The 26,748-nt window shown below is 42.0% G+C and overlaps 1 protein-coding gene and 1 pseudogene across 4 annotated transcripts in view; one reads left to right on the forward strand and one right to left on the reverse strand.

Annotated features, from left to right (window-relative positions):
- The window catches only part of KIAA1549L (KIAA1549 like), a 269,578-nt gene that overhangs the window by 38,457 nt on the left and 204,373 nt on the right, over positions 1–26,748 (forward strand). The window lies entirely within an intron of this gene.
- LOC122483677 lies at positions 8,996–11,841 on the reverse strand (annotated as a pseudogene).

A 26,748-nucleotide genomic window follows, 5' to 3' on the forward strand; every position in this document is an offset into this window, starting at 1 on the left:
TGATGAATTTATAGGCCATTTATGGTTTCCCCTACCATAAACATCTGATGAATGTCTTTCACATAAATCATTGATTACATCTCTGATTATTTCCTTAGAATAAATTCCTGGAATGGAGTTCCTGGATCAAAAGGGATGCACATTTTTATGGCTTTTAGCACATGCTATCAAATTGTATTCTATATAAATGTATGAAGTGCGGGAGGGAGCCGATTTCTCCACAACCTTGCCAGTATTGGGTGTTGTCACTAAGAAGGAAAACAACGGAAGACTTTTGCCAATTTGATAGTTAAAAATGGTATCATAGATCATACTGTTGTTTTAATGTGCGTTTTTTTGATTAGCACAGAGAGGTTGAACTTTGTGTTTTTTATGTGTCTGTCAGCTGTGTGTGTGTTGTATGTGTGTGTTAAAGATTCTATTAAGATTCTTCACCCATTTTTCTTTTTTTTAACGTTTATTTATTTATTTTTTGAGACAGAGAGAGACAGAGCATGAATGGGGGAGGAGCAGAGAGAGAGGGAGACACAGAATCGGAAGCAGGCTCCAGGCTCTGAGCCATCAGCCCAGAGCCCGACGCGGGGCTCGAACTCACGGACCGTGAGATCGTGACCTGAGCTGAAGTCGGATGCTTAACCAACTGAGCCACCCAGGCGCCCCACTTCACCCATTTTTCTATTAAGCCACTGTATATTTTTCCAATTGATTTGAAGACCCCTTTATAGAGTCATCATATTATATTTTTATCATATGTTGCAGGTATTTTCCCCCAAGTTTATCATTTTCCTTTTAATTTTTATGGTGTTTTTTGACACCTGACATTTAATATAGCCAAATCGATGAATCTTTTCCTTTATGGTTTCTTTCCTCAGTGCATTATTGATAAGACTGGTGAAATATTAGGCAAAGCAAGTCTACTTTTCCCTGCTTCCTGCTTCAGAAAGACAGATGAAATTGTAGCCATTTTAGGTTAATGTAGGGCATTATACATTTCATATTCAATCATTTACTCATTCGAAAACATTTATCAAGTGCACATGGTGTTCTAGGCACCTGTGTGAAGATGCTGGATTGCACAATATGCATCTGGGTTGCACAAAGTGGTGTCCATTATGGATTTTCAGGCAGTTTCAATTTCAAATATGTACTCCATCCTATTATCAGTCTTAGGAGTCAGATTACCTGTTCTGAATTTGGCTTCTGAATGTATGGATGTACTATCCTTGGGTACCATGCCCATTTGGGATCCTTCTTCGCGTGCCTACATCTGGACCCAGAAGGCAGGTACACTTTCCACGCTGCAGCTGGAAGGGGACCAAGGTCCTGCTGCAATGGAAGGTGTGAATGCAAGGTAGACATTGCTCCTTCTTGTTCTAAGAGGGAGCAGCATCTGTTTGGGGTGCCCCGTGGAACAGCCAAGTCCCTGTCGTCACTCCCTGGCCCACATTGCTCATGCTGGCTCATTCATTTCCTTTCTAAGCTACACAGAAGTCAGAGCCTGAGATGAGACCCTCACATCCATAGGCATCTTTCTTTACATTATTGCCAGGAGAGAGGGCCAAAGTGAAGGAGCTGTAAACACTGATGATTCCCAACCATGTAAAAGACCCCCTTCAAGCAGCAGCCAGCCCCAGACACCACGGGATGAGGACCTATCCTGTGGTAGGGCGACCACCCCTGAGTTAGGTGCCTTGAAAACTCTCCATGTGAGGTATCACTGCTTCTCGGGCTGTGGGACTTCTGATGAGAATCCTGGTTGATAATCATTAGGGTCACATGTGGCAATATTATGCCTCACTGGATTTGGTTTCAGCCCTTGCTCAGGGCCAGGAAATGGATTTTTAAAAATCACACTGTTGTACCACAGTTGGTCAGCTGCCCATGTCTGAAGTGTTCTACTTTGGGACTCTATAAATTTCGTAGTTTTTTCCCCTAGGAAATCCTTATAATTCGAAACAAATAATGGGTGATTATTTATTAATAGTTACTTTATGGAGAAGGAAATCGAGGCAGACTGACTCTCACCAGCCCATGCATATGGCTGCTCGGCGTCAGGGTGATTTTCAGCATATTTTGGTTTTATCTCCAGCTGGATGCCAGCTGTATTACGAGACAATATAAATTCAGAGCCTTTTATTCAGAAAATTCATTCATCTGATCATCCTAGACACACTTGTAATTCTATCAGGTGACATTAGAGGGTCACAGACTCCAGAGACAGAACAATCTGTATAACTGCTTTCCAAGAGAACTTTCAGCATTCTAATGGAAATGTTTTATATCTGCTCTGTTTAATGCAGTAGCCACCAGCCACACATGTGGCTATTGAACACTTGAAATGTGGCTAGTGTGACTGAGGAACTGAATTTTAAATTTTCATTAATTTTGGTTAATTTAAATTTAAATAGCCACATGTGGCTAGTTGGACGGCACAGATTTATAAAGCCCTGTGTTCATTTTGTTTTTATTGTAATTCACTGCGAGAAGCACATTTTATATTGTACTGCAGCACAGATGCACCGTATGTGCCTGAGGAAGCCCCCCTCCCTCATCACCCGAATTTCACCAAACGGTATTTAGACTTACTACAGACAGTGCACAGTGGTAATTTCTATTTCATTCTGTTCTGTTTCATTTTTTAACATTTTTATGTATGTATGTATGTATGTATGTATGTATGTATGTATGTTTGTATTTATTATGGGGGGTAGAGAGGCAGAGAAAGGGAGAGACAGAGAATCCCAAGGGGGCTGCACGCTGTCAGCACAGAGTCTGACACGGGGCTCCATTTCACCAACCGTGAGATCACGACCTGAGTCGAAATCAGGAGTTGGTCACTTAACTGACTGAGCCACCGAGGCGCCCCACCTATTATTATTTTTTAAAAGGAGTGTAGTTGTAAGCTCGGGATTGACAGCTTTGAAGACCAGCAATAATATTGTTCTTATTATTCATTTAGCAGTTGAAATATAAGATTTTTCAGCACCTCACCTCAGGAGAATTTTTGTAGCATGAAACTATTTAGTGAATATGTAAGCACAATTGTGTAAAAAAAAAAATCTATGTTCATATCAAAGTGTTTTTTTAAAAGTTTATTTATTTTTGAGAGAGACCGGGGGAGGGACACAGAGGGAGAGAAGGAGAGAGAATCCCAGGCAGGCTCCACAGTGTCGGTGCAGAGCCAGTTGTGGGGCTTCATACCGCAAACCATAAGATCATCACCTGAGCTGAAATCATGAGTCGAATGCTTAACCACCTGAGCCATCCAGGCGCCCCTGTTCTATTTCATTAATTAATTAATTTATTATTTTTTTCTAATGTTTGTTTGAGACAGAGAGAGACAGAGCACGAGCGGGGGAGGCCAGAGAGAGAGGGAGACAGAATCGGAAGCAGGCTCCAGGCTCCGAGCTGTCAGCACAGAGTCTGATGTGGGGCTCGAACCCACAAACCATGAGATCATGACCTGTGCCCAAGTCAGACGCTTGACCGACTGAGCCACCCCACGAGCCCCTGTTTCATTGTTTAAAATGGTGGTTTTGACTTTTTAAAATGGAGGTTTTGACCATTTTTTAAAATGGTGGTTTTGACTTAAAATGGTGGTTGTGACTCACGAGTGGGTTATAAGTTCCAGGTTTAAGAACATTGCGGTACATTATCTTCCCCACACCTCCAGCCATTTCCTCTACCTTTTATCTCTGGTCTCTGCATCTGGCCCCCTTGCAGGGACTTTGCACTTGCTGTTCCCTCTGCCTGGTGTGCTTTTCCCTGTATCATCTCATGACTACATTTCTCACCTCCTCAGAATTCTACTTTACTGTTCACCAAAGATCTTCTCCTGTAACCACCCTACTGGGATGCTCTGGGGAGCTCTTATCCCGGCTTACTTTTTTGGTAGCATTCATAACTTGACATAGGTATCATTAGCTTGTTATCTGCTTTCCCAACTAGAATATCAGTTCCATGAAGGCGGGGACTGTTTTGTGTGTTGGTATGTCCTAGCATTCAAAACAGGCTTTCAAGAAATATTTGTTGAATAATTGAACAGACAGGGCCCCATGATCTTACTGAGATTTTGGTTATGGCTTTAATTTTTTTTTTTTTTTGGCGGGGTCGGGGGAAGAGCACAAGCGGGGGAGGGGCAGAGAGAGGGGGACAGAAGATCTGAAGCAGGCTCTGTGCGGACAGGCTGACAGCAGTGAGCCCAGTGTGGGGCTCAAACTCATGAACCTCGAGATCATGACCTGAGCCGAAGTCAGATGTTCAACCAACTGAGCCACCCAGGTGTCCCTTTGTTATGGCTTTGTATGCTTGTGGAAAAAGTTTGTGGGAACTTTCATTCATTCCTTTGGAGGTACTGAATTCATCCCAGTGGCCTGGCTTGTGCTCTGGTCACTGGGAATAAAGATGCTAGAGAAGAAGGTAGACACATCTTTCTCCTTTTGAAAATTTTAATGGGTGCCTGGGACTCTGCTGTGTACAGGTCCAGGAACATTGTGAATACGCACCAGACAATTAGAGGAGTCAGGTGGAGATTTTGTATTTTTCTAAAGTAAAAGCAACCCTTACTAGAGCCGCCGGGTGGTGGGGCCAGCAGTGCAGGGAGGTCTAGGAAGGTAACCACAAACAGAATGTGATATGGAAACACTGGGTTTCTGGTGAGGTGCCCCCACTTAGCTGATATTGTAGACTCTCTGAAAGTCTCAGACTAGAAGTCAGGTCTTACCTTCCATTCCAGAAGCTCTCCATGCATCTCTTTATGGTTTTCTCCTACATTTTCCTTTCAGCCTAGAATAAAAATGGCCAGCCAAAAAAAAAAAAAAGTTATTATTGCTTCAGTGCTGAGTGGCAAGCTTTATGAGAACTGAGTAATGGAGTTGTGGATAGCTATCTAATTATAATCATACCTTGAAATTTTTATTAGCCAGTCTTTGTATTTGGTGGTTTCTGCTTATACTACGGATATGTTGGTGGTTCTTGAATCCATTTTGAAGGCACAGAGTGTTTCTATTCTTGGTGTATTTTCCCTCGTCTTTCCTTATAGCCAGATTTATGATTCCTCAGACTTTTTCCCTGTCCTTCATTAGAGAGTCATCGGGATGGTGCTATTTTTTTCTCCTTTGTTGAGTGTACACAGTAAATATAATTTGTTGAATGGCTTTCTTTCTTTTTTTTTTTCAACAGGAAGTCTTCAAAGAGAGCCTATTATAGTATTAAGCCTCCATGTAATAAACAGTGGAGCTGGGCCAATAAGTCCAAAACATCTGAGCAATCTCTTTATATTGTACACTCGAGCTTTTAGATGCATAAATTTTACAGTACATCATCTGACACTATTTGTGATAAATATTCCCCAGTGATTAAATCATCATTTTATGATCTATGCACAGAAAGAGCATCCACAAAGCTACTCCCCACTCATCGAGCTCAAATGTTATTGTCCTGGTTTGTATATCAGAAACCTTTTATTAATTTTGGTGGAGCTGTTCTAAAGAGGTCGTGTGGATTTTCACAAAACAGTTTTATATAAGAAGTACCTTTTTTTTTTTTTTTTTTTTTTTTTTTTTTGAGAGAGGGACAGAGAGAGTAGGGATTAAACCACCTGGTGGGTCAAACCAGAAAATGGACCTTGAAGTAAGAGAAGCTGTTGTCTTGATGGCCGTGGTTAATAAATATTTACAGTGACGTCCTGAGCTGCAACTCTGCAGTTTTGTTAGCATAAACGTTTCATAACCACAGAATACTTGATGAGCGTGTGGGACAGGCGACTGACGCAGTGTATCCAGCAGGATGAAACTGCACTTACACTTGTTAGGGATGTGTGTCTGCCTGCATCACATTTTTTTTTAACTGAGTTAATGCGGTGGTCCCAGCTGGGATTTTGACTGTTCTCCACTGATGGAGCTCATGGGAGGGTGACAAGAGACCCTCTGGCCCTGAGGAATGACTGTTGATTTACAGCCTCAGATGAAGCTAAAGCTGACAGTTAGTGTTTTAAATAATGCATACTTAGCTCTGCAAACAAATGAGCCAGATCCTTCCTCTTGCCAGAGTCTCTCTGGAGGAAGGTGGAGGTGCTTGGGGCAGCGCATTAACTCCCTCCGCTGGCATGTGGGCCCAGAAAGCCCCTCTTCTCAGGCAGGGGGCTGTACCAGTGGAAGTTTCCTTGCAGTGGCTGATGAGGAGAAAAGGGAAAGAAGGCACAGGGAGTGTGTGGGGAGAGTGGGCAGAGGGGCCGCTGGAGCATATCATGGGGTGGGGGTGGGGCAGGTCAGAGAGGAAAGCCCAGCTGGTGGGGAGATGGTGTCCTGCTACAGGGGCTTTTAGACTTGTGGAATTAGGTAATTTCTTGCCACTCCAAGTATGGGCTGTGGGCTGGTAGCAACAGCATCACCAGGGAGCTTGTTTGAAATGCAGAAGCCTAGGCCCTAAGTCAGTCTTATGGATTCATAATCTTTACCTGGACAAGATCTCCAGGTGATTCGTATGCACCTGAAAGTTTAGGAAGTGCTGACTAAGCACTCTCATTTTAATACTTTTGCAGTCCCTTGGTCAAGCATTAAATTATTAGTGACTTATAAAGCAGATTAGTAAGTCGTTCAAACCATGCTGATTTGGAGCCCCTCCCCTTTTAGGGAAGAAAAGACGGAATAACAACAATAATTTGAGGTTAGCCAGGACTGCAGTTAGTGGGAATTTTAATGCAATTTTGGCCATAACACACCATTGCCAGGGTGAACTCAGAGTGGTGCTTTCCAGCTCGAGCAGGCATCAGAATCACCAGAGGGCTTGTTAAAACACTGTTGGATCCCACCCCAGAGTTGCCGATTTAGTAGTTTTTGGGATAGGGTCTGAGAATTTGTATTTCTTTTTTTTTTTTAATTAAAAAAAATTCTTTCTTTCTTTCTTTCTTTCTTTCTTTCTTTCTTTCTTTCTTTCTTTCTTTCGAGAGGTAGGGAGGGGCAGAGAGAGAGGGAGAGAGAGAATCCCAAGGGCAGAGCCCTGCTCACAGTTAGAACTCACAAACCGTGAGATGACCTGGGCTGAAACCAAGACTCAGGAGCTTAATCAACTGAGCCACCCAGGCACCCCAAGAATTTGTATTTCTAACAAGTTCCCGGGTGATGCTACTGCTGGTCTGGTGACCTCACTTTGACAGGTGTAATTCTGATTGTGGCAATCGCGTGGCACTTGTCTGTGTGATCCCTGCCCCATGAAGTCTGTGTTCTGTCTCTCACCCATACCTCCTTACTACTGATTCTCATAGTATTGTCCACAATCCACCCATACCTACAGATTCCCAGAGTCCACTCTCTTGACCGTCTGAGTCAGAATCCCTAGGAGTGGGACACAGGACGGTTCATAAGCATCCCAGGGCAACTCTTAGACACACATGTGTGCTCCTTCCTAAAGGATTACATTCTTAGTAGCTAGGGTGTGTTTTGCCCTTTTCTTGGCCCTTTGTCACTTTGCTTGGGCCACTGCTGTACTGGGAGTGCCCTCCCACATCTACTCACAGGATTCTCCTGTTCTTCCAGGTCTTTCTCAGAAGCTACATCCCCCTTGAGACTTCCTTGATTCCCCCCAGCTGCATGTGATCCCTAGACTGTGCTTTTCTTTTAAAATAAGTTCTTTAAAATGAGATGTCAGTCCTTATATTTCAATCAATTCTAAGAAGCCCTTTCATCCCTCCCCAAGCCCTCTCCTCTTTTCTGAGTTGAATTTATGATATACGGCAACATGTGGCTTATTGTGAGGTGTAGGTCAGTGGACGTTGCCATGAGAAACAAGAAAAAGAATAAGAAAAGCTTATGACTTCTCAAAGTTTTAAATGTTAAAAAGTCAATCGTATGTTACACAAAATAACATCGCCCCTAATGCTGTTAAGTATGTGATCATAGCCCCTATTGATCGTAGGCTCTTGGATGGCTGAGACTGTCTTATATTCATCGTATTGGTCCCTCATGTACCTGGCTGATAGTAAGTGTTCAATAAATATTAGTTGAATGATATAAATGTGATTTATTTTTCTGCGGATGAAGTTGACACCACTCCTTTTCTGGAGTCATTTATTGCGTGGATACTGGATATCCACAGTATCATCTGGATACTGATGAGAAGGCAAATAGAAGAGATTCAACCAGGAAAATGATGATCTTCATTCAGGCTTTAAATGCACAAGGCTCCCCAGGAACCACCGAGAGCCCACCTGTTTCTGCAGAATCCTGGATGTATGTGGGACTCAGGATGGGGAGTGGGCAGGAGATGGGCTTTGGGAAAGGGCTGCCTGCCTGGACTCTCTGTTAGAAGGGTATGGGGAAATCCTAAAGTCCTCTAGCCCAGAGACCCTAGGTCTCTAGTATCTCTATATCCCAGGCACTTAGAATAGAAAGCAGGCTGGGTGTCAGTGCTTGTTGAATGAATGAATGAATGAAATCCTGACTTTGAGTCCCCATCCAGGTATCAAATCTTGACCTCTTTATGTCTCATTTGGTTCATTTTTAAAGGTAGGGATGTTACTTATGTACTCCAAATTATCTCAAGGAATTTTTGAGAGCCTAAGATGAATTAATTAATCTGAGAGCACTTTTTATTTTCTTTTTTTCAAAATTAAAGTTTATTTTTTCATTAAAAATTTTTTAATGCTTTATTTTTGAGAGAGACAGAGCATGAGTGGGGGAGGGGCAGAGAGAGAGGGAGACACAGACTCTGAAGCAGGTTCCAGGCTCTGAGCTCTCAGCACAGAGCCCGACGTGACATTTGAGGGGCTGAAACTGACCCGAGTCGAAGTCAGACACTTACCAACTGAGCCACTCAGCTGCCCTGTTTTTTCATTTTTGAGAGAGAGAGCATGAGCAGGGAAGGGGCAGAGAGAGAGGGAGATACAGAATCTGAAGCAGGCTTCGTACTGACAGCAGTGGGGCTTGAACCCACGAACTGCAAGATCATGACCTGAGCTGAAGTCAGACCCTCAATCGACTGAGCCACCCAGGTTCCCCTGAGAGTACTTTTTAAAGTGTTAAATATGCATTATTACTTAGATCATAAGAGAACTTTTTCTGTGTTTATTACAAACAGCTCTTCTTGGTTCTGAAGAGCTTGGTTTTATACATTTCTCAATTAGGGGACTCTTAGTTCTCTTGGTTGGCTCATTCTCTGATTTGCTCTGTATGCACAGCAAAGGAAGTGTAGGTTTTGAAAGTTTCTGAATCACCATGGTGTATCACGGGATCTTCCCACTAATACTTGTTTCTCTGACAGCTGTATTTTATATATTGTATTGCAGCTTTCATTGAAGAAACTCTGGGCTTCTAAGAATGATTTGTTGTGGCATTTCCTTTTGAGACATAAGCTTTGAAATAGGATAAATGCATAGGAGAGATATATAGGTACAGTAGGGATGAGAGGAAGTCAGTGTTTGGACTTGGATCTCCTGAGTTCAGGTCCTGACTCTGCCCTTCATTTGCAATATGTGTGATCTTGGGCATTTTTTTTTCTTTTGTAAGATTTTATTAGGGAGAATTTCAAATATACACAAAAATGTGGAAAGTAGTATAGTGAACCCCTCCCCCCCACCATTTACCCATCACTCAGCTTCAATGGCTGTTAACTGATGGCCAATTTGTTTCAATGGTAACAGCGTCTACTCTTCCCCCAATATAATTTTTAATAGAATGCAAGATGTCATGTTCTTTCATTCATAGATATTTCAATATGAATCTCTAAAAAGATAAGGACCCTTTGTTAATTTTTATGATTTTTTTTCTTTTTCAAAGATTTTATGAAAAGTCCTTATAGAGCAATATCCAGACTCCAGATCCAGCTGCCAAGGAGACCCTGTTATGCTGTGGGTACGGGGTGTGGCGTGGCAGGTGGCTCTGACTTCCCACCCTTCTGTTTTGATGGGGGTGGTGGGAAGTACCCCGTCTTTGGGGTCCACAGTGCTCACCTGATCAGGCAGGGGCTTCTTAGCACCATTCTTACCACTTGGGTTCCAGGAAAGCATGATCTTCACTTTGATGCCCAGCACACTCTGTCTGAGCAGTTCACGGGTCCCCACTGTGAATCATCAGGCCACCCACAAACTTCATGGATTTAGCCCTCTGTCCTCAGGGTTTCCCAGACTCCATGACTTCCCAGCCTTTGGCCCCACTCTCCATGATGACCCATAGCACACCCTAGCAGGCCCTCCACACAGGAAGGCCTTTTAGGAGTGTGTAACCCACAGACTCTGCCTGGGCAATAGCACACAGACCTTCTGTGGCCACCTTTTCAGCATGAAGCCCTACACTGCCCTCAGGGGAGCCAAATCTCTTCTGAACCACAGCAGTCAATTCCCGGGTCCACTGGCCTGTCTCACCAAGGACATTCTACGTCCTGGTGGCCGGGATAATGATTTCTGTCCTGGCTGGTGTAATTCAGACCTCAACTCCAGAGTAGCCATCTTGAGTCAGTTCCCAAGTGAGAAGCTCGTTCAGTTCAGCTTTGAAGATGCCATCAGTGACACACTGCCTCTTCTTTGGAGATTTGCACCACCATCTTGCCGCTGTGTGCCACCAAAAGGAAAGCAGATAAGGACCTTTTAAAAACAGAACTAAAATGTCATTATCATGTCTGAACAAATCAATAATTCTTAATATCAATAGAATCCAATGTCATAAATTTTCTTTTTCTTTTTACACTTTGTTTGAAATAGGATCCAAACAAGCTCCACATCTGATATTTATAAAAGTGTCTTTTAAGTATCTTTTAATTTATGGGTTCTCTCTCACTTCTCTCTATCATATAAAAGTGCAAGGGGAAAAAAACCAGGTTGTTTTCTTATGGAATTTATCAGTTTGGATTTTGCCGATCGTATCTTTGTGGCATATTTCCTATAAATTAGAGGCATGGCCAGACTTAGGTTAGGGTTTTGGTTTTGGTTTTGGATATTGGACATTGGACATGTTATGTGCTCTTTCTGACCTCTGTGAAATGGGGTGCAAACATATCTTATAGCTGTTATGAAATTAAAAAAGAGAATATCCAGGGAAGGATCACACCATATAAAGAGTAGTTGTCATTATGACTGGATTATGCATTTTGTTAGCATTTGTGGGGCCGAGCCTAGGAAAGATACGTTCCTCCCACACTGGTCAGACTTAATATTACAGCAGGTGCCATGTCAGGAGGCTGAGCATCAGGTGATCTAGAGGTCATGCTCTACTATATTAGGTTTGATAGGAGTCAAAGTAGTTAAATTCTCTGAGCTTTCCTCATTTCCTCAAATGCAGCTAATAACATATATCCTCAAAGTTCTGAGAAACAGAGATGATGTATGTAAAGAGCCTTGAACATGGTACTCATCATGGGGTTGATGATTTTTGTTCTTGTTTCTTTTGATACCTGAGTTCTCATGTGGGACTTGGGGGCACTTAGGTTGAGAAGGGATTCTGGGTATGGCTGAGTCAGTGCTATGGGCTGGGGGTGTCACTAAAATTCTCTCTCTCCTCTTTTAAACATATTTGGGGTTAAAATAGCCTGCAGTATAATCAAAAGAAAGAAATAAAAGTAAACCCTTTGAGTGCTAAGCACAATTACATTTATTGGTGTGTAGCTGTTGGGATGTGAATGGAAATATCTAGTTTTTTCCATTATGACCAGGAGAAAGGCTGGGATTCTATTTTACACTGCATCAAATATGATATGGGTGCAGAAACCCAGCAAACACCACCTTAGAGTGCCAGCACCAGGACTGAGATGTAGTGACTCTTTTGTGATGTGCCTCCCCCTTTTAAATGTTTATTTATTTTTGAGAGAGAGAGAGAGCACGAGTAGGGGAGGGCAGAGAGAGGAGAGGGTGACAAAGAATCGGAGGCCGGCTCCTGGCTCCAAGCTGTCAGCACAGAACCTGATACAGGGCTCAAACCCACAAACTGTGAGATCATGACCTGAGCCAAAGTTGGACCCTTAATCGACTGAACCACCCAGGCACCCCTGTGATGTGCCCCCTTTTGATGCACCAAGAAGGGCAAAACATCCCATCAGGAGGATTCTTACTCAAAATGCTCAATCTGACTCTATCATGAGAAAACATCAGACAAACCCAAATCGAGGGACATTTTGTAAAATACTTGACCAGTTCTCTTGGCAGATGTCAAGACTGTGAAAGACAAAGACAGAGAGGAACTGTCACAGGTGGGCAGATGCTAGCAAAGACTTGAGAACTAAATCCAATGTGGGATCCAGGATTGGATCCTGCATGAGAAAAAGAACATCAGAGGCAAAGCTGGCAGCATTCAAATAAGGTCTGTCAAGTAGTTAATAGTAATTTATCAGTTATTTTCCTGATTTTGGCAGTTGTATTATGGTTATGTAAGATGTTAACATTGGAAGAAGCTGGCTGAAGGGTACTGAACTCTGTACTGTTTTTGTAATTTTCTGTAAGTCTAAAATTACTTCAAACATTAAACACACGATACTGGGATGCATGGCAGCTTTTGCAAAATGTACTGTTTTATAGGAAGTGGAGGGTGCTTCATTTTTGCACATTAACTTGGGAGCTGGAAACACCAACTTACTCTTGAGCTAAAGCAGGCAGGTTGTATCTTGACTGGTGAAGTTCCTCACTGTAGATTGACAGGGAGTCATGTCAACTCTTTGAGATTCCCCAGAGACCATCCTAGTGCACAGGTGGTTGGGCACCTGGGTTGACAGTGTTTTGGTTGCATCATCTTTCATATCTGGTTGATCTGGCAGATCTGACTGGTTAATAATGACAGTTCCCTCCTTAGATTGGATGCCTGTTATATGCTAGAAACTTGAGTGCTAAGTGCTTATCATCATTAATCCTCATAACATCCTTGAAAGGCAGTTGATGGTTCCCCCATTTTATGATACATCTCACAGAGATTCATTTGCCCAGTATCACTCAGCTGGAGTGGAAATCTGACTCCAAAGCTCAGACTCTGACAGCTGTGCCATTTTGTTCTCCCTCTTACTCCCTCTTAATGGGTGCCCTCCTGGCCAGTCTAATGCCTGTGTTCCCCTGTGGGCCTCCAGACCTGGTCCCTCCCTTATCATTTATCTATCTATCGCTGGTTAGAAAGAGGTACTGGTATTTTTCTATCCTCCGTTATCTATCTAATCGTAGAGTAGAATTGTATGTAGACTCTTTGGGGGCTGTTAATAGGTTTCTATGGTCAGATATCTTCGGGGGAACTTAGGGATAAATAAATTAAGTAGCTCTCCACCTTTACCCAGGCAACTGAATACAGTTGGAAAAAAACACACAACCGGGCTTACTAGTCTCATCAGTTTGCTACCATTAACCTTGAGTGGGGTGTTCAAGCTGCCCAACACTGCTTCCCTATTGCCTTAGTCTAGTTGCCCACCCACTCTCTGGGATAACTGCTTCACACCTTCTCCCCACTCCTAACCTCCCCACATCTCCTAAGAAAAAACTAGCCCAAGAGAATTTCTGCAAGCCTCCACTGCTGCCTCGACCAAGCTGCCCGTATCCTGCCTCCTCTCCTGTTAAGGATGAGGCATCTTTGATTCTTGTGTATGAGACTGAGGACCTCCTGCCAGCAAATCTGCCTCCGGTCCTCTCTCTCCAGTTGCAGACGGGCATGTCCTCTATCTTCCATTTTAGAAGAGCCCCCACCTTGACCACACATCCCCCTTCAGCTGCTGCTCTGTGCCTCTGTTCCCCTTTTCCACAAACCTCCTTGGAAGAGTTTTCTTACCGACTGTCTCCAATTCCTTTCTTCCCATTATTGCTCTTTTTAAAAATTGAGGTGAAATTCACTTAACATAAAACCATTTTAATATGTTAAGATGTACAAGTCAGTAGCATTTAGTACATTCACATTGCTGTGTAACTACTGCCTTCATCTGGTTCCAAAGCCTTTTCCTCATCCCCAAAGTACCCCCCTTACTTGTTACACAGTCATCCTCTATTCTCCCCTCCCGCTAGCCTCTGGCAACCACCAATCTGTTTTCTGTCTCTACAGATTTACTTCTTTTGTATACTTTATAAAATGGAGTCATACAAAATGTTGACCTCATTTCATTTACATGATGTTTTCAGCGTTCATCCATGTTGTGGCATGCATCAGAATTCTATTACCTTTTATTGTGTAGTAGTATCCCATTGTATGTATATGGCACATTTTGTTTATCTGCTCATTAACTGATGGACATTTGTGTTGTTTCTACCTTTTGGCTATTGTGAGTAGTGCTGCTATGCACATCCATGTACAAGTATTTGTTTGAGTATCTGTTTTCTGTGCTTTTGGGCATATCCCTAGGAGTGGAATTGCTGGGTCACATGGTAATTCTACGTCTCACTTTTTGAGTAGCCACTGAAGTATTTGGTGGGTTGGGCCAAGTGGCTGGACCATCTTACATTACAATGCACAGGTGTTTCAGTTGCCTTACCTCCTCATCCATATTTGATATTTCCTGCTCCCCCCTACCGCCCCCACATAGCCACCCTAGTAGATATGAAGCAGTATCTCATTAGGGTTTTGATTCCCATTTCCCTAATGGCGAATGAACATCTTTTCATGTGCTTGTTGGCCATTTCTGTATCTTTGGAGAAATGTCTATTCAAGTCCTTTGCCCTTTTTTTCATTGGGTTATTTGTCATTGTTGTGGAGTTTCCCATTCTATCTTGAATCCACTGTAATCAGCTTTGCTTTAGTACTTATCATCCCACAGAGTGACTCTTATCAAGGTTGCCAAAGGCTTCCCTCTTTGTCAAACCCAGCGGTCCATTCTCAGGCCTCATTTTCTTGTCCTTACAGCAACATTTAAGGGGGAGTCAATCACTCCTTCCTTCCTGATGTGCTTTCTTCACTTGGCTTCCCAGATAACAACCATTCTTTCTTAGTTCTTCTCAGTGTTCTTTGCTGGTTCCTTCTCATCTTCATTACCTCCGGCCCATAAACTTCCTCTTGCCTCAGCTTTCACGCCTCCTGTCTTTTTATCTCCACTTCCCTGGATGACCCCATCCTTCCAGTTGTTCAGGCCATCAATCTCGGAGCTGTCCTTGACCTCTCTTTTACCTCCTCCCCCTGGCTCTACCTCCACCTGGTTCTCCTCCACAACATATCCAGACTCTGATCATGTCTCACAACCTCCACTGCAGTCACTCTGTTCTAAACCACCATCATTTGTTACCTGGAATTTCGAAGTACCCTACAAATTGGCCTCCTAGTTTCTCTCCCTCCCTCTGCCATGATCTAGACTGTGTGAAACACAGCAGCCAGAGAGATCCTGTTAAATTGTGAGTCAGATCTCACATTACAGCTCTGCTCTGAAGCCTCCAGTTGCATCTCGTTTTACTTCAAGTTTGAGCCAAAATCTCTGTAGGATTTAGCCTTGGCTTCCTCTTCCATCTTGTTTCCTATCACTCTCCACCTTGCTCATACCACTTCAGCCACTGTTGGCATCTTTGCCGTGCCACAGGCCTGCCAAACACACTCCTGCCTCAGGGCCTTTGCACATATTGCTTTATCTGCCTGGAATGCTCTTCCTCCTGAAAGCCACAGGGCTTTCTCCCTTCCTGTTTCTGTCCAAATGTCTTTCACCAGTGAAGTCTCTGCTGATCATCTTATATAAAACAGCAACATCATCTTCCCTCTTCTGATCTCCCTTCCTCTGCTTTATTTTTTCCCTTAGTACTCATATATTGCTTGGTTTCCCCTGTTGGAATATCAACCCCACAAAAACAGGGATTTTGTTTGGTTGGTTGTTTGTTTACTGCTTTAGTCCCATTGTTTACAACTATGCCTGACATAAAAACATGTATACTTGGGGCTTTTCCTATTTTGTAATATGTAAATGTCCATTATAAATCTCTAAAGATATTTTTGCAATATTCCTTTACCTCTTTTTTTTTTTTAAACCCATAGGGCCTGGTTTTCACAAAATATTTTTGGGAAGTGCTGGAATAGGCTTTCATTTGTATTTTATTTTTCAGTCATATTTGGGGTGATGGGGGTGGTGAATGTTATGTAACCTGAGTCTTTTCCCCTTGACTAATAAAGCATTTCAGCATGTAGGAAAAATGTACATCCAAAAGGCCTGAACTTATCCTGAGGGTATGCTTGGATAACTCATTTAGGTAAGATCTGGCCAATGATTTCTTCTTTGGTTTTAAAGAGTGGTGTTACATTTGAGTATTTCTGCGTAGTTTCATGTTTATAAGCCAAGTGTGGTATAACTTAGAAGTGGTTTCTCCTAGAGCTGTTGAAACAGTTCAAGCCTGCCCTTTCTCTGCTTTTGTCTCAGTGCCCCAGATGACCTCCACTGGGCCCTTTGGGATGTCAGCATCCTGTAGGTTTGCTTAGGCGGCCTCTGTCCTGTGCTAGGACCAGGCTTCCCTTGACCCTGTCAGAAGCAGCTCTGAGAAGGCAGTGGCTCTTTCTGTTTTGTTTGCCATTGTAGACTCAAACACTTGCACCATGCTGCGCACATAAGAGGTGGCCAATTAATATTTGTTGGATGAACCTTTGAAGTAGCACCGGGGAAAGCTCCTTCACCACCTCATGGTGACTTGTAATTAGGGTTCAGCTTCAATGAATTTTCTTTGAAAATATGTTTGAATATGTCCTGAACGGAAATCAAAGCACTTTCCCTCCTATTTCCATGATCTTAGCTTACAAACAATAATATGGGTATTCTTGGGAAGAGTCTGCAGTTAGTCTGAATAGTTTGTGGTTAAATAAATTTCAAAAAAGAGATCCCATTTTTTGAAAGCCACCATAATGTATGATAAAGTAGCTTGTGTGATCGGCATTCTCAGAAGAAAGTTGTTCTGATGAACTGTCCGTGTCATCTTTTGATTTTGAAAAGATGGAAGGAATGATGGTCAGCCTACAATGTAAATGGTGGTTTGATATTTTATTTCCTAGAAGTGGTCAAAAGAAGAGCAATGTTATTTCTGGAAATTGGGGAAAAGCCTAAGACTTGTGTATTTCGGCCTGCTTTCTTCAGCACAGAATGTTGTTCCCTTTCCTTTTGGCTTTTCCAGGGTGCTCTCTGATTTGCCCGGCAAGAAGAATTGTGTTATATCTGGCTAATTAACTCTGAGTGCTAATGTCTGAGGAGTAGCGTCTTGACTTGCTCTAATTAAGTTCAGCAGATTCAAAGGCCACCTGAATAGGGATAGGACAGACATTTGCTTTGGAAAGAGGTAGTAAAACCTCTTTAGGTGAGGAAGCAAATGGGGATGTAATTTAGATCCTGGCATCACGGTTGTTTTTTTTTTTTTGGTAGTTTTTTTTTATAGATGTCACCATAGTTACAGTGTCTCTGTAAATCACAAACATATTCCAGAAAGGAAAATGAAGAGACTCGTGGTTGCAGGTGAAGTGACCTAAATTTTTATAGTTCTGTAGTTTTTTAAAAATCATTTTGCTTCTACACATTTTATGATTCTTTTAATTAGACTCGTAGGACTGGGATGTTAAATGTCTAGTGGTCAATTATAATATTTATTGAGGTCGTGTGATGTGCTGGGTTTTGTCCGAAGAGTGTTGTCTAATTTAATTCTAAGTAATTCTGAGGTCTTGTAGTCTGGGCTCTCCAGAGGCAGGCAGGACCAATAGGATGCTTATGTATATATATGTACCTATACCTATATTGGTATCTAGAGATTATTATTATTATTGTTATTATTTTATTTTAGAGGAAGAGAGCATGAGCTGGGGAGAAGGGCAGAGGGAGAGAGAATCTGAAGCAGGCTCCAGGCTCAACACAGAGCCCGACACAGAACTTGATCCCACGATCCTGGGATCATGACCTGGACTGAAATCAAGAGTCAGACGCTTAACTGACTTAGCCACCCAGGCGCTTGCATATCTAGAGATTTATTATAAGGAAGTGGCTCATATGCTTATGGAGACTGAAAAGTCCAAGATCTGCAGTCGGCAAGCTGGAGACACAGGAGAGCTAATGGTTTTAGGTCCAATCCAAGTCTGAGTTTGAAGGCAAGAGACTAGTGTCCCAGATCGGACACAGTCAGGCAGAGAGAGTGAATTCCTTCTTACTCAGCCTTTTATTTTATTCAAGCCTTCAGCAGAGAGGCTGAGGCCCACCCACCTTGGGGAGGGCAATCTGCTTTATTCTGTCTAGTGAGTCAAATGTTAGTCTCATCCAGGACCACACTCACAAGAACATCCAGAATAATGTTTAGTCAGATATCTGGGCACTCTGTGGTCCAGTCAAGTTGACACATAAAATTAAATGTCACAGGTAGGTACTGTTGTTATCCTCTGTAGAGATGAGGACACGGATGTAGAGAATGGTTGGGTAAGTTGTCTAGCGTTACAACTGGTAATCATGGAGACAGAACAAAAATGCAGGCAATCTGGCTCCCCCCAAATCCTCACTCTTAATTGGTGCAGCAAACCACCTTGCAGAGGAGGTGCCTGAGATGGGGGAGGAAGGGTGGGAGAGAAGGGAAGCAGAGGGGTCCAGTGTCATGCCTCAGCCACCCAGTTAGAGGCAGAGCTGGGATTTGAACCCCGTCTCCTGACACTTGGCCCAGCCCCCTGGAGTCCTTCAGCTCCAGCATGAGGTATCCTCTGCATAATGGACATTTCGCTTATGAAAGGAAAAAAGTTAACTTTCAGTTCTACACTTGAATTGTTGACTTAAGCACTCTGGGCAGTAATTCTAGCTGTCTCACCTTATCAGCATTATAATTTGTGACCACAGTATTTCAGTCCTAGAAGATTCTCAGATGAGTTGGGCTGTATGGATGAGTATGGTAATTTTTAAAATAACTCTACCTTCCATTTCTAAAGCACTTCAGACTTTTTAGAGCACTCTCATATATACACATTATTTAAAGAATGGATTAGCTTGACAAAGTGGATTTACTCTTGGGTGATGGTCTTCCGTGGGTATGAATGGAAAAAAGGCTTTTACCTCCTCTTAGCCAAGATTAAAAAGGAATAAATGAGTTAAGAGAAGACGATGGAAGACAAAAGGGTGTTTATTCAAGCAGCATGATCACTGGGATGCAGCTCTGAAGGAGACTGAAGAGCCCTGGACCAGGACGTAAGGGGTCATAGCAACTGCTGTCATTGAAACCAGACAGTGCTGGGTTTGAATCGTGACCCTGCTGCTTCCCAAAGAGACACATCGTGTCACCTCTCTGAACCTTTCCTGCTTTGTAAAACAGGACTGTGTACCTCACAGGAGGGTTGTAAGGATGAGAAGTGCTTGTCGGTGCATGCCACATAATAAGCCCTTGATAGATAACTTACAGCCCCCCTCCCCCACCTCCGATAGTCAGGCCTGCATTTGCCAGCCTTGAGCCGCGTGTTGTAAAGACCTTCACCCTGCCTGCTCTTTCCCACCTTGCTCCTGTACCTGTAGTGACCAGATCTGACTGGATTACAGCACGCCTGTCCCCTACCTTCGCTGTATATGCCCAAACTGGATAAAGCGGCCTCTGGCCTGGTTCCTACTTTGCCTTGTGGATTCCTGGTCTGAACCCAGCCTACCTGGCTGGCCCATTACCACCTGCTTACCCCTTTTTAGCCCTGTGCTGTCCCTGATTTCCCATCTTTGGCTAACTGTTGATGTCAAACTGTGTACATCTTTTTTCCTTTGTTAATGGTTTTTTTTGGGGGGAGGGGGCAGAGATTTGGTTCACATGGATCATTTTCCCCCCAATTTTTTTTTTAAATTCTAGTTAGTTAACATATAGTGTAATATTGGTTTCAGGAGTAGAATTCAGTGATTTGTCACTTATGTACAACACCCAGTGCCCATCACAAGTGCCCTCCTTAATGCCTATTACCTGTTTACTCATCCCCTGCCCACCTCCTTCCATCAATCTGTGGTTTGTTCTCTACAGGTAAGAGTCTCTTATGGTTTGCTTCCCTCTCTTTTTTTTAGTTCCCCTATGCTCATCTGTTTTGTTTCTTAAATTCCACATATGAGTGAAATCATACGGTATTTGTCTTTCTCTGACTGACTTATTTCACTTAGTATAATACACTCTAGTTCCATCCATGTCATTGCAAATGACAAGCTCTCATTTTTTTTTTTGGGCTGAGTAATATTCCATTGTGTGTGTGTATGTATATACACACACACACAGACACACAGATACCACATCTTCTTGATCTAAAATGGATCATTTTATTGGGCACCTGGATGGCTCACTCAGTTAAGCATTCGACTTCGGCTCAGGTCATGATCTCACAGCTTGTGAGTTCAAGCCCCGGGGAGGCGCTGTGCTGATAGTTCAGAGCCTGGAGCCCGCTTTGGATTCTGTCTCTGTCTCTCTCTGCCCCTCCCCTGCTCGTGCACTGTCTCTCTCTCTCTCTCTCTCAAATATAAATAAACGTTAAGAAACTAAAAAAAAAAAATAGGTCATTTTATTAAATTTTTTTAAATTTTACATTTATTTATTTTTGAGAAACAGAGTGAAACAAAGCGTGAGTGGGGGAGGGGCAGAGAGAGAGGGAGACACAGAATCTGAAGCAGGCTCCAGGCTCTGAGCTGTCAGCACAGACCCTGATGCGGGGCTCAAACCCACGAACTGCAAGATCATGACCTGAGCCGAAGTTGGATGCTCAACCGACTGAGCCACCCAGGTGCCCCTAAAATGGGTCATTTTAGCAGGAGCTACACTCTTTCAACAGAGATAGTATAATTTGAGTCAAATTCCTGTTCATTTCTGGGGGAAAGTCAGTGAAGCTGATGGTTTACTGATTCCATTGGCTTCACTAAACTGGCAACAGTCAAGCTGGCCGCCAGTTTAGGCACAGATTTAGGTCCCATTCCTGGTTCTTATCCCATCTTATCTTGTCTCCTTACCTTATCTGGGTTCAGTTCCAGAAACACCGCTCAGAGACCCAGGTGTGTGAACCGGCACTTTTAGAAGGACAGCACTCATCACTTTGCTGTAGCTCCTGAAAGCACCATTTCCGGGGTGAGAAGTGTTCTTCTATTGCCTTCGCCCCTTTCGGCATCCGTGTGATCAAAGTGCAGGGATTTGAAGATGCCTTAAGACGTAACCTTGGGGCTCTTAGAAACGGTGATTCTTATTTTGCATAGGCCCATCAGATCTGTCATATGCTGGTAACTTTCGTCATTTCTGAACATGTTCTGGTCAGTTAGTGATTTAGAACTTACAAAAAAAAAAAAAAAAAAAGAATCTCTACACAGTCTTTCTCTCTGAACTGGCTACATTTCTGCCTCTTCCAGTTTCTCTCCCTACTATCTGAAGTGGATCCTAATCCTGAGAAGGGAAATCTTCGTGATTTAGTTTGCAAATCATCACGTGTCCTTCATTTGTGAAGGAACAAGTCCCAGAGAGAAGGTGGAAATTATTGAACAAAAAAGGGCCTAATAATAATAATAATAATCTCTCACAGTTTGGTGAAATAACCATTCCTTTGAAAATTTGAATTTTGCTGTGCCCTGAAGAGTTTGATTTCATTTGCATGGAGAATTCTCTTATATTGTGGGGTTGTAGAAATTACAGCAATTACGGCTTGCGTGAAAATGAAAGAACGAGTTATGTCCAACATCTCTTAGTTGAGCAAATTCATGGTTAGTCTTGTCCAGTGTATCCCATCTGTGAGTAATAAGCCCCAGCTAGCCTCCCCTTTCTAGCTAGCGTGGGTGTTTGGATCAGTCTTAAACTCAATAGATGGAGTCAAAGAGGACTTGTCTGACTGTAAGTCTTTACACTTACCTGTTTGAATATTCCTTCGGACATTTCAGACCTTCCTTCTGAATCACTTTCCCTCTTTTCTGAGTCCAGTTGACCCTTGAACAATATGGATTTGAACTGGTCAGGTCTGCTTACACATGGGTTTTCTTCAATAAATACAGTACAGTACTGTAAGTGTATTTCCTCTTCCTTATGATCTTCCTAATAACATTTTCTTTAGCTAACTTCATTGTAAGAATTCAGTATGTAATACATATAACATTCAAACTATGGGTTAACCCGACTGTTTCTGTTATTGGTAAGGCTTCTGGCTCTCAGTAGTCAAGTGTTGGGGAAGTCAAAAGTTATACGCAGATTTTTGATGATGTGGAGGGTCAGAATCCCTAAAACTCTCATGTTGTTCAAGGGTTAAACTGGACATTCTTTTAAAATTACTTTAGTGAAGATATGTTAGTAACTACCTGTATCCATTTTTGTTGGCCTGAAAATGTTTTGAAAGATAGTTTTGCTTGCTCTGGATTGATAGTTGTTTTCTTTCAACTCTTTGAAGATGTCATTTTGCTTTCATGCTTGATGCTGAGAAGTCAGCTCAGTCTTTGTCAATGATCTGTCTTGTCTCTGACAGCCGTCATTCTCTTCTTGATTTTGGTTTCTTCAGTTTCACTAAGTGTTGAAATTTTTGATGTCTAGATATTGATTACTTTTCATTTATTCTGGCTTGGGATTTACTGTATGTCTTCAATCTGAGAATTCATATCTTCAATTAATTTTAAAAATTGTCAGCCCTGCGGCGCCTGGGTGGCTCAGTCAGTTAAGGGTCCGACTTTGGCTCAGGTCATAATCTCGGAGTCCATGAGTTTGAGCCCTGCATCGGGCACTGTGCTGACAGCTCAGAGCCTGGAGCCTGCTTTGGATTCTGTGTCTCCCTCTCTGTCTTCCCCTTCCCCCCTCATGCTCTGTCTTTGTCTCTCTCAAAAATAAATAAACACTAAAAAAATTTTTTTTTAATTGTCAGCCCTTATTTATTTGAATATTACTTCTACCTCAATCTCCTTATTTTTCTCCTTTCTGGAACTGTACATTTTTTTTTTTAATTTTAGAGAGAGAGAGAGAGAAAGAGCAGAGGTGGGGCAGAGGCAGAGAGAGAGAATCCTAAGCAGGCTTCATGCTCAGCATGGAGCCTGACAGGGGGATTGATCCCACGGACCTAGGATTGTGACCTGAAATGAAATCAAGAGTTGGAAGCTCAACTGACTGAGCCATCCAGATGCCCCTCTCCTTTCCAGGAGACATATGTTTTAGACATATGTTAAACCTTCTTACTTTGTCCCTCATATAACTTAGCTTTTAAAATGCATCTTAATGGGATGGGTGGTTCAGTCAGTTGAGTGACTGGCTCTTGGTTTGGGCTCAGGTCATGATCTCATGGTTCATGGGTTTAAGCCCTGCGTGGGGCTCTGTGCTGGCAGTGTGGGGCCTGCTTGGGATTCTTTCTCCCTCTCTGCCCCTCCCCTTCTCTCTCTCTCTCAAAATAAATTGAAAACAAGTGAAGAATAAAGTGTTCTAAAATTTTAACAAGTCTTTCTGTGCTGCATTCTGGGCAATTTCCTCAAATCTATCTTAAGTTTTATACATCCTGTCTTAGGCTGTGTCTAATATGCTACTTACCTGTTTTTTTGGTTTTCATTATTATATTTTCTATTTCAGAAATTCTGTTTGGCTCTTTTTAAAAATTGCTTACTCAACTGCCTTCATCGTGTCTTTAGTCCCCTCTGTTATTTCTTTATACATGTTAAACTTAATTATTTTTTATTTTGTGTCTGATCATTGCAATGTCTCCAGTTTGATAGCTCTCACTCATAGTGACTTGCTTACTCTTATTTTTAGTGATTTTTAAATTTTTTAAAAAAATTTTTGTTTCAACATTTATTTGTTTTTGAGAGAAAAAGAGAGTGTGAGCGGGAGAGGGACACAGAAAGAGGGAGATACGGAATCTGAAGTAGGCTCCAGGCTCTGAGCTGTCAGCACAAAGCCTGATGTGGGGCTCAGACTCACAAGTGGTGAGATCATGACCTGAGCTGAAGTCGAATGCTTAACCCACTGAGCCACCCAGGTGCCCCTAGTGATTTTTTGTCTTTTTATTGTGAGCTCACTCATGCTCTTTGAAGCTTTTTCTATGGGAATTGTTAGAGCCCTGTGTTTGAAGAGTCTTTCTCCAGAGGGAAAGGATTTGCATTTGTCCCAGCCGTGGGATAATGACAACCAAGGGCTACTTTAATCACATTTTCAGTACTTCAAGCCAAGATGTCGTGTGAATTCTAGCCCTACACCTGTATGAATGTGGGCTTTTGGTTAGGGACTCTTAGGAGATATTTCTTTTTTCTTTTTTTTTTTTTTGCCTCACCAAGGCCAGGATAGATAAGTCTCCTTCTAAACAACAGCCTCATTCTCTGAGATTGTTTCCATTTGAGCATTGTGGCATTTTGGAAAAAAGTACTTAATCTGGTCTCTCACTATGATCAAGCCCCAGGCTTTGTCCCCAGGTACACATACCAAAGCACAGTGTAAGAACCCAGGCTCCTGGGTCAGCTGATGTCCTTGGGGGCAAATGCTAGCTTTGCATTACCCAGTAAAATTACACTTTCTAGTTTATGGCTTCCAACTGTTTCCCTTTATTGCAACCTCAATCATGTTTTAAACCAGATTTTTAAAAAACATATTTTATCCCTTTCTTTAAGTGATTTGTATTAAAAGAGGCTTCTTTACCCACATAGTTGCAGAAACAAAGGTGCTAGGCAGTATTTTAGATGTTTGCAATACAGTGCATTGTGAATGAACAAGACAGTAAGATCCCATCTCTCGCAGAGCTTACAGTTCAGTGGGGGTAGAGAAAGGAAACAAGTAAATAAATACCTAAGATAATTTCAATGGTGGTGAATACTATCATCTTTTATATTTTTAATTTATTTTTTTGGGTTTATTTATTTTTGAGAGACAGTATAAGCAGAGGAGGGGCAGAGAGAAAGGGAGAGAGAGAATCCCAAGCAAGCTCCATGCTGTCAGCACAGAGCCCGATATGGGGCTTGAACTCATGATCATGAGCTGAGATCTCAGGTGAGATCATGACCTGAGCTGAAATCAAGAGTTGGCACTTAGTTGTCTGACTCAGGTGCCCCAATACTATCATCTTTTAAAATATTCATAGTGACCCATGCAAGGGACTTGATCCTACAAAAGATCCTGTATCTTTTAATCATTCCACCCCTGTGTTGTAAGATGAATCTACCATTAGTTGAATGAAACCGCCTCATTATTAAGTGATCGGTTAATTTAGTGGTGAGGACAACATGGTAGAAAAGCCCTTGAATTTGGGCTCAGAGTTAGATAGCATCTACATCCACTTAAAGCAGTTGTCCTCACGTGATTTTTTAAGATATGTGTGAGATTGAAAATGACTTAGTGACAAGCTGAGCTCTCATATGACAAGCTCTCATATATGGCAAGCTGAGTTTGTCATATAAGGCATGCATACAACTCTTCTCTGCAATTAAACTCATTTTAAAGTCATGCTATTTTATTAACAGAGTATTTTGCCTCATTTTTATCAGTGTTATAGAAAGGTCAAGGAGTAACGAATAATTAGTTATTTTCAAGTGTTCAAATAAATCCATACCTTTAAAAATTGGAAGCATGGAGAGAAAAGAAAAGCTAAAAATGTTTTCTTTCTTAAAGAAATGATTAATACATCTGATAATAAAATTGATGCAAGAGATTCTGATCATCTAGTGGTCTGTTTAGGACTCATATGCTACTTGAGAGAAAGCTGTTTTTATAAGAAATGTCTGAAAATATCAAGTCAAGAACCCAGTAAATGAGAATGGTTTGCTGAGCCTCTTTCACCTGATTTAGAAACAGCTCCTGCTAATGAAATATGTCAGGAAATTTTCAGAGGTGTGAACAGTGAATGGGTAAGATGCTGCATTTCTTAAGAAGTTGATTTTGCTTGCCACCCCCAATGGACTTGAATTCACTAGTAGTCAGAGATTCTCATTCTTTTTTGGTACCTTTTGGCAGCCTGGTGAAATTTATGAATTCTTCTCAGAATGACGGTTTTAACAAAATCCATAGAATTGAAAAGGAAGCCAATTACGTTGAAATGCAGCCTTATTCACAGACCCTGAAGATGTATAAGACCCCCTAGATTATTAACCTCTATGACCTGTTTCAATTAAATCTCTAGTCTTTTTTAAAAAATTGTTTAATGTTTATTTTTGAGAGAGAGAGAGAGAGAGACAGAGCGCGAGTGGGGGAGGGGCAGAGAGAGAGGGAGACATAGAATCCGAAGCAGGCTCCAGGCTCTGAGCTGTCAGCACAGAGCCTGATACGGGGCTTGAACTCACAAACTGCGAGATCATGACCTGAGCTGAAGTCAGATGCTTAACTGACTGAACCACCCAGGTGTCCTACATCTCTATTCTTGAACAGAAAAAGTAGTTTATGATATGACTGATTTCCTGAATTTCTCAAGAGGAAATAGAATTGGTGTCAGCTATAGATAGGCGCCGTAAGTCAGTGGTCTTATCACATATGTATGCATAATGCACTTCTGCTGTGGTAAAAACATGGTACTTTGGAAAGGAGCTTTCTAAATTCTCAGTTTTGTACCTATGGGGTTTCTAGTAACATATGAACTTAGACAAGATCAGTGCTCCCTGGAGTATTGACCTTATATGTGAAAGATGACCTCAGACAATAAACAAAAAGGAGGGAATATAAACAGAATCAATTTATTCTGGAATGCTGTGATTTCTTTACTAACTGTCACAATAGAATGGAATACTGGTTATTTATTGTTCTTTTAAATATGAAAGAAAACGTTGAACTGCTTCAAATCATTGGAGACAGTCTAAACTGAACATCCTTAGAGGATTGATTCATTATGTTATATTCCTATAACAAAATCATATACAGCCATTAACAGGATAGAGATGTATGTGCTCTTCTAGAATGAACTCTAAGATATGTCATTACATGGAAAAGGAAAGGTGTAGAAGAGTGTACCA

The sequence above is a fragment of the Prionailurus bengalensis genome, chromosome D1, assembly GCF_016509475.1.
Source record: "Prionailurus bengalensis isolate Pbe53 chromosome D1, Fcat_Pben_1.1_paternal_pri, whole genome shotgun sequence".
In the NCBI taxonomy this organism is placed as follows: Eukaryota; Metazoa; Chordata; class Mammalia; order Carnivora; family Felidae; genus Prionailurus; species Prionailurus bengalensis.